The sequence below is a fragment of the Macaca thibetana genome, unplaced genomic scaffold, assembly GCF_024542745.1.
Source record: "Macaca thibetana thibetana isolate TM-01 unplaced genomic scaffold, ASM2454274v1 unplaced_scaffolds106, whole genome shotgun sequence".
NCBI lineage: Eukaryota > Metazoa > Chordata > Mammalia > Primates > Cercopithecidae > Macaca > Macaca thibetana.
The window spans coordinates 42,501-51,432 of NW_026088895.1; the positions used below are offsets into that span (position 1 = coordinate 42,501).

General features: G+C 66.7%; 1 non-coding gene across 1 annotated transcript; it reads right to left on the reverse strand.

Annotated features, from left to right (window-relative positions):
- Nucleotides 1–1,070: 1,070 nt before the first annotated feature.
- LOC126947305 (5.8S ribosomal RNA) lies at nt 1,071–1,223 on the reverse strand. Its single transcript, XR_007723012.1, has one exon. It is a non-coding gene; the product is annotated as a 5.8S ribosomal RNA (ribosomal RNA).
- Between the last annotated feature and the right edge of the window lie 7,709 nt (nt 1,224–8,932).

Consider the following 8,932-nt stretch of genomic DNA (forward strand, 5'->3'; position numbering starts at 1 on the left):
CCGGCGGGACTGGGCGGGTTGGCGGACGGAACATGCCAGCCCGCCCTCCCGCCCGCCCAGACGCTCCGTCGGGAGACGGGCCAGCGAGGGGAGAAGACGAGAGAGAGAGCCGCGGCCCACAGTGCCCCCGCCGCCCCGCCGGGGAGGCGGGGGCGACGGGAGGGAAGGGTACGGACCGGGGGCAGGACGGACACCACGCACCACCACCACACCCACCACCACCAACCCCCCGACCCGTCCCCCATGTGGAGGTAGGGAACGAGCCCGAGGAGGCGGTGGCCGGCAGCGGCGGTGGCAGCGCCCACCCTGCCCCGACACGGAAGCTCGGGAAGGGGCCCAGGCGCGGCACCACTCGGCCACGAACCAGAGGCGGGCGCGCGACTGTGGACGACGCCACGGCATCCCGCGGGTCACCGCTGGAGGCACGCAACCCCCTGGAACGTGGCCACGAGCGCGGCCGGGCGGGCCGCGGAGCGAGCCGGGCTGGTGGGAGAGCGGGGAGGACAGGACGGTGGTGGCGCGGAACGGCGGCGGGGAGGAGGGGCGCGGGACCAGCGGTCGGCCGGATGCCGGGCCGCCACCAGGGGCGGACGGCAAACCGCGGCGACCGGGACGGGCTCCCCCGACCTCTCCCCTCACAACCCCTCCAGCCTCGCCTTTCCTCCCCCCCCCCACTGCCGACGACACGCCATGACAAACCCGGCACCCCGAGCCGTGTGAGGTGCGAGGGAGCCCCCCGAGGGAGGAACCAAGGCCGCGGCGGCCGCGGCCGCGGCTGCGGGAACTCGGCCCAAGCCGGCTCTCTCTTCCCTCTCCCTCTTCGCGGCGGCGCCGCCGCCCTTCCTTCTCCATCTCCCAGCCGGGCCCCTCTTCCCCCCCACCACCCAACACGTGACCACGCAGGGAACGCAGGGGGAGGTGGAAGGTGCGGGCGTGGCTGAAGGGGAGGGCGGACATCGCTTGGTCTGTGCTTGGGGGGACGGAGGGCCCTGGCGGGCCCTGTGAGGCAACCCCCAGCCACGCACCCCAAGGAGCCCCGGAGGCACCCCCAGGGGTGATTGATCAGCAAGCGACGCTCAGACAGGCATAGCCCCGGGAGGAACCCGGGGCCGCAAGTGCGTTCCAAGTGCCAACGATCATTGTGTCCTGCAATTCACATTAATTCTCGCACCTAACTGCATTCTTCATCTAGGCACAATCCGAGTGATCCACCGCTAAGAGTCGTAGGAGGTCGATGTGGTGAGGGCACTCCCGACACCGGGAGGCCCTCCTGGCATGGCACGCCCCCAGAGGGGGTTGCCTCAGGCCGGACAGCGAGACAAGTAACGGGACCAGACTCCGGAGAGGGGTCGGAAGGTTTCACTTCCACGGGGAGATGCCCGCACCGCCCACGACGGGGCGGGTGCGGACACCCCACAGGCGCCCGGGGATTCCCGCCCCCACTGCGTGGGGCACACACACAACACACACTCAGCACACGCACGAAGGCACGACGACGGCCGCCTGGTAAAGCCCCCACCCGACGGCCGCCATGGCGCGCAGCAGCGGCGACGCGCGTGCGGCACAGCCCCGGCACGGGGGCGGAGCCCGTGCGGGGTGAGGCGAGGGGAGGGTCTGGGCCCCTCCCGACAGAACTCCCCGCCGGTGCGCCCGTCACACCCGACCCACGGGCGGACGAGTGACACCCCCCCAAGGGGTCTTTAAACCTCAGCGCCAGAACGCGCTACATACCTGGATGGCGAGGGGGCAGACGAGGAGGGGGATACCGGACCAGCGTCCGGCCCCATGACTCTCGAGACGCCCTAGCGGGAAGGCCGGCGGGCCGGGCCCGGTGGTGCGGCCGGGCGGAGGCGGCGGGAACCCGGCTGGCCCCAATGGGAGCCGGCGGGTCGGGAATGACGACGGGCCCTGCTGGCGGGGAGGGCACCTAGACCCCCGCCGTGACACCGAGAACCGCCCTCCCCCCCACGCCCGCCGACACACACGTCGAGGCCACGGCCGGGGACCCCCTCCCCGTGCACGCACACTTACACACACGGTCCTGGTCCCCGTCGTCTCTCTCTCGCCCCCTTCCGGAGTTCTCCAGCTCTCACAGCCGGCGGGGCCGGGCCGTTCAACAAACGGCACACGGGCCCCGCCCACGCATGCACCGCAGGGGGTACATGGTCAAGCTGAGGAGGAAAGACGCGGCGGCACCACCAGGGCTTCTCTCTTTCTCCGTTAATGATCCTTACGGAAACCTTGTTACGACTTTTACTTCCTCTAGATAGTCAAGTTCGACAGTCTTCTCAGCGCTCCACCAGGGCCGTGGGCGGACCCCGGCGGGGCCAATCCCAGGGCTTCACTAAACCATCCAATTGGTAGTAGCGACGGGTGGTGTGTACAAAGGGCAGGGACTTAACGCAAGCTTATGACCCACACTTACTGGGAATTCCTCGTTCATGGGGAATAATTGCAATCCCCGATCCCCATCACGAATGGGGTTCAACAGGTTACCCGCACCTGCCAGCGTAGGGTAGGCACACGCTGAGCCAGTTAGTGTAGCGCGCGTGCAGCCCCAGACATCTAAGGGCATCACAGACCTGTTATTGCTCAATCTCGGGTGGCTGAACGCCACTTGTCCCTCTAAGAAGTTGGGGGACGCCGACCGCTCGGGGGTCGCGTAACTAGTTAGCATGCCAGAGTCTCGTTCGTTATCGGAATTAACCAGACAAATCGCTCCACCAACTAAGAACGGCCATGCACCACCACCCACGGAATCGAGAAAGAGCTATCAATCTGTCAATCCTGTCCGTGTCCGGGCTGGGTGAGGTTTCCCGTGTTGAGTCAAATTAAGCCGCAGGCTCCACTCCTGGTGGTGCCCTTCCATCAATTCAAGTTTCAGCTTTGCAACCATACTCCCCCCGGAACACAAAGACTTTGGTTTCCCGGAAGCTGCCCAGCAGGTTATGGGAATAAGGCCACCGCATCACCAGTCGGCATCGTTTATGGTCGGAACTAGGACAGTATCTGATCGTCGTCGAACCTCTGACTTTCGTTCTTGATTAATGAAAACATTCTTGGCAAATACTTTCGCTCTGGTCCGTCTTGCGCCAGTTCAAGAATTTCACCTCCATCGGCGCGATACGAATGCCCCTGGTCGTCCGTCTTAATCATGGCCTCAGTTCCGAAAACCAACAAAATAGGACCACGGTCCTATTCCATTATTCCTAGCTGTGGTATTCAGGCGGCTCGGGCCTGCTTTGAACACTAATTTTTTCAAAGTAAACGCTTCGGGCCCCACGGGACACTCAGCTAAGAGCATCGAGGGGGCGCCAAGAGGCAAGGGGTGGGGACAGGCGGTGGCTCGCCTCGTGGCAGACCGCCCGCCCACTCCCAAGATCCAACTACGAGCTTTTTAACTGCAGCAACTTTAATATACGCTATTGGAGCTGGAATTACCGTGGCTGCTGGCAGCAGACTTGCCCTCCAATGGATCGTTAAAGGATTTAAAGTGGACTCATTCCAATTACAGGGCCTCGAAAGAGTCCTGTATTGTTATTTTTCGTCACTAACTCCCCGGGACGGGGGTGGGTAATTTGCACGCCTGCTGCCTTCCTTGGATGTGGTAGCCATTTCTCAGGCTCCCTCTGCGGAATCAAACCCTGATTCCCCGTCACCCGTGGTCACCATGGTAGGCACAGCGACTACCATCGAAAGTTGATAGGGCAGACGTTCAAATGGGTCATTGCCGCCACGGGGGGCTTGCGATCGGCCCGAGGTTATCTAGAGTCACCAAAGCCGCCGGCGCCCGCCCCCCGGCCGGGGCCGGAGAGGGGCTGACCGGGTTGGTTTTGATCTGATAAATGCACGCATCCCCCCCGCGAAGGGGGTCAGCGCCCGTCGGCATGTATTAGCTCTAGAATTACCACAGTTATCCAAGTAGGAGAGGAGCGAGCGACCAAAGGAACCATAACTGATTTAATGAGCCATTCGCAGTTTCACTGTACCGGCCGTTCCTACTTAGACATGCATGGCTTAATCGTTGAGACAATCATATGCTACTGGCAGGATCAACCAGGTAGGTAGAGCACGGGGAGGCCCCGATCGAGGCCAAGAGACCTCGCAAGGATGGGCCCGGTGTCCCGCAAGCGAGGAGCGGCTGCCAGGCAGGCGGGAGACAGAGAGCTGAGCAAGCGCCAGCAGGGGGGATGGAGTGGGGTGAGGGGTGGCACGGCGGGAGGGCGGGGGTGCAGCGAGCCGGACCCCATCCACTCACGCGCGTGCGAACCCACCCACACACGCACACAACCACCGCGACGGGCTCGCCAACCCCCCACACCTCGCGCGAGGAGGCAGACCACCCGACTCGTGCCGGGTAGCCGCGAGGGAGTCGGCGGCCATGCGCACACGCGGCGGGCGTGTGCGCGGGTGGCAGCGGGGTGGGGACGGCGCTCCCCCACCCCGCGGGGAGGCCCCGACGTTCGGACAGCGAGCGAGAGGTGGACCGTGGTGCCCGGCTGGGGGACAGTAGCACCCGTGCAGCCGCAGCGCCCATGCACGCCTCTGGTTGAGGCCCGGGGCCCGGCCGAGGCCCGGCTCCGAGCCCCGCCGGCGGGCGCGGGCGCAGGGGTGGCGCACGCCACTCGACGGCCAAAGGGAAGGCGACCGAAGCCGGCCGGCGCGCCCGCCCCGCCCGAGACGGGGGACCGGGACCGGGGCCGAGGGCCCCGGGCCGGGCCCCACCCCCCGACCCAGGGGGAAGGGCGAGCGACCGGCCAGGCGGAGGTTGACCTTCACACACACATCGCACGGACACCTGCCCCGGAGGGACCACCGGGCTGCGCTCGAGCGCACGCACGCGCCAAACGAGGCAACGCCACGTGGGGAGAGGACTGGCCTCCCCCACGATGCCGACAACGCCCGAGACACACGTCTCGGGGGAGGGCCGCAGCAGGCCCGGGAAGCGAGACACACCGGGAGGGGGGACGCCGACCCGATGCGGAAGAGCAGGCCGGGAGAAGACGCCAGGCGAGGCAGGCGGCCAAGCGGGAGTGGGGGGGGCACGCCGAGGGACACCTCCAGGGCAGCCAACCACTGCCAGGATGCACACGGGGGTCTCACTGCCAGCAGCCTCCGAGCACCAAAGCAGCCCCAGGTGGCACCTGGAGCAGCTGACCGGCCTTCAGCGATCCCCGCTGCTCCCTCACTGCCACACCCAGTCACACGCAGCCACAGCCCCCGGAACCCGCTTTCCCCCGCACATGCCGCAGGGCCGACCCAAATCCTCCCGGCGCCCACCAGGCCCCACACGGGGTGCCGGCGAACCGGGCCCAAAGGCGCACACCATGGGGATGCGGACACCGGGCCAACCAGTGTGGCCGGCGATGATGCCCCCACAAGGCGGAGCTGGGCTCAGGCCCAGACGCGGCGGCCAACAGCTTAAGAGCCAGTGAGCCACTCGGGGAAGAGAGAATCGGTAGGCGGCAGGCGGGGAAAAGGGGCACAAGGCAGGCAAGGAGCCAGGGGGCCATGGGGAACCCACAGAGGGCTACTGGGGCAGAAACCTCAGGCACGGCCAGGCCACCAGGAAAACACAGCCACGGGATCCCACTGCCACAGACACCAGGGTGGTCCCATGGCACCCCACCTGGGACGCCGAAGGACCCTTGGGCAACCCACCGAGCAACCCCCTCACGAGGCCCAGGTCCCGCCACCGGAGGCCCAGAAGCAACCTCAGCCACAAGCCCAACACCAGGGGCCACATATCGTTCGTTTCTCGTCTGACCCCGGCCCAGTCCCGCTGCAGGAGACCGGCACGCCCCCCATGGGGGTGCTCGCTCCACCAAGGGCCAGGCGGTCCAAACCCACGCCACGCAAACGCGGTCGTCGGCACTGGTCGCAGCTGGGCAGGGGAGCAGGCAGGAGAGCCAGCTCACAGCGGAGAGTGGCATCCTGCGCTGGACAGCATGCCACACACGCACCCGCCGCTTGTGGCAGCCTCCCTGCCGCTAGGACATCAGGCCCGGCCCAGCGGGATCCTCCCCCAACTCAGAAGGGGGAGGCGGGGGCCACAGTAGGTGACAGAGCCACGCGCTCGGCCCCCACCACGGGGGCCGGCGGAACCCTCACTCTCCCCACCTCACCCCACCGAGGGGGGAAGAGGAGAAGAAGGAGGGCTCTCTGCAAGCGAGTCGCTACGGCAGCGGTACCACAACGCAGAGAGAGGTGGCAGGCCGGGGGATCCGGTACCCCAAGGCACACCTTTCGGATCGCTAGAGAAGACTTTCTCGCCGAGGGTGGGTCACACTCCCCACCCGCCAGTCGCCCCTCGGGCCCACAGAGGCGCTCAGGGACGCCTGGGGAAGGGAGGGGGGGGCCTGTGGCACGAGGAGAACAAACCTGTGGCAACCTTGAGGCTTCGCAGTCAGGGTAGGGGCCCAGCTGGCACGCGTGCGCATAGCCCCCAAGGCCCCCCCGCCGTCCACCCACCTCCTTTCTGCGAGGCAAAGCACCTCCATTTAACCCGTAGACCACCGGAGGCAGAACGGTAGCCCTTCAGTGGCCGGCCGGCACACGCGTGACCGGCCCGAGCCCACTGCGACCGCTCACACGGCCCGTGCTCACCCACCAGAGAAGAGGCACGGACGTGCGCTCGCCGGACCAGATGGTGCCCTTCCCCGCGTGGGAGGGGCGCGTCTCAACCACCTCGGCCCGCACCCAACGAGCTCCCTCAGGACCCATGCGCGGACACCGTGGTGGCGACCGGAGGAGGGGGCACTGGGGGTGGGAGCGACACACCACCGCTCGGCCTGGGGCACCTGAGGGACAACCCAGAGCGCTCCAGGAGCACCACAAAGGTCCAGGCGGAGCCAACGCTCGTGCAATACCCGAGAGGAAAGCACTACCGGCCGGCGGGACAGCACCCCCACCCCCACAGAGGGGGGCGGCCCGCGAGGCGACAACCACAAGAGGCAATAGCGAGGGGTGCCTGCTGCGTCAGAGGACCCCGCCGATCCCCGCCAGACGCCACGAGGCAGACGGCGGGGGCAGGACAGCAAGATCAGGCCAGGTTCCGCACTCGTGCCTCCGAACACACCGCCCGCAGGCGGGGACGAGAGACAGGGGGCTCCCGCGGGCGGGACGAGAAGAATGGGTCCCATTCACCATGAATGTCCGCCCCTCATCCATCGCGGCTCGGTCCCGGCCCGGGAGAGCACATCACCACATCTATCAGGGAAAGCAACCCCGGAGCAGGGTCAGTCAGTCAGCCACAGCCTCACCAGAGCCCAGCGAGCAAATCAGCCTGGCCGTCCCTAGCTCCAGGGAAGGGGCGGCAGACAACCCGGCAGAGACGAGGAACGCCTGACACGCGCGGCACAGAGCCAGCGGGAGTGGGGTTGTCACGGCCGCCCCCGGTGCCCACAGCGGGGAACCCACAGTGGCGGGGTAAGCCCGCGCTGCTTTCCCTGCCACCCCCGGGTGGGTCAGAGACCTGGACCCAAAGCGGCACTGGGAGTCAGAACGCTCGCATGTGTGAGAGACCAGGCACACGGGCCCCAGTAGGTGGCTCAAGCACGAGCAGGGCTGGCTAGCTGGGTCACCGGGAGGCCGGAGGCCCGCCATGCATCCAGAGGCCCAACCTCTCCAGCGACAAGTCGCCAGAGAACAGCGTGTCAGCAATAACCCAACGGCCCAAAATGCCGGCTCGGAGTGAAAGATATACCTCCCCAGGGGACAGGAGGTCGAGTCACCGACCACGATGCCGGCCCAGGGAATCCGTGACACGGGCATCTGTCCCCAAAATCGCCACCATTGCAGCCAGACATGGAGCACCCAGGGCCCTCTGGTCGACCCCAGGACACACACTGGAGCAGCGCTGGGCCAGGGTCGTCCTCCCAGCCACCTGTGCCACGCAGGGGCCGGCCCGCGTCTCCAGAGCGAGACTCGGAAGCGTTTTCGGCCGTCCCCTCGTATGACCGGGACACACGAGGGACCGAAGGCCGGCCAGGTGTGACCTCTCGGGCTGCATGCGTGCTCAGGGAGCACTCTCCGACTCCCCACAGGGACTTGCAAATAAACGGTCACGGCAGAGGAACGGCGGCCGGGCCCGGGGACCACTCCCCGGCACCTGAGGGACGAGGCAGGACGGTCCCCGGCTCCCCACGGGGACTTGGGGAAAAAATTCGGCCGCTGCCTCAGACGGCCAGGATACTCGCGGGCCCGCTACCGGGCCGGGAAGGGTGTCCCCAGCCTCCCGCCCCAAGCCCGGTGGGTCCCCGTGGGTCGCGGGTCAGGCCTCGGGAGCTGCGGCGTTCTGGTCAACCAACCCGGGCAGCCCCACACCCGGCTCGGGCCCGAAAGCGCAGCGACCACCTCTCCCCACACAAGCCTGCACGCCTGTGCTCTGACTCACAAGTGACGCGCCAGAGCTCTGGCGCGACCGGGACAGCCCAGCTGACGACCGCGGTCCTTCCGAAGCTCTGCCTAGCTCACAGCGGGGACGGTCCCCTCCCTTGGCAGCTGCCACCGCAGCTCCTGAAGCCAAGGGAATGATATAAAAGCGGCCGCTAGATGGAGTCCGACAACCATCGCGAACGTCACCAAGACAGATCCGGATAGCAGGCCGGCCCGCGGACCGCAAAACCAAAACCGTCAGTTGAGAAACGCTATCCCTAGGCCGAAAACGCAGCCCCTCTACCCCAACCCCACAGAAATGGTCCCCAAAGCCTGTCTCTGCATCGACTGCTACAGAGTCAGAAGACAACCCACGGCGTGTGGATGTTTGGAGAGACATCTCGGAGGGAGAAACAACAAGCAAGGACTCGGTCGCGGGTTGTTGAGGACACAGGGAGACACTGAATGCGTAGGCTCTTCCTGAATCCAGACAGAGACGGAGGGAGGGAGGGAGGGAGGCAGGGAGGGAGGGAATGGAGAGAAGAGACAGATGGTG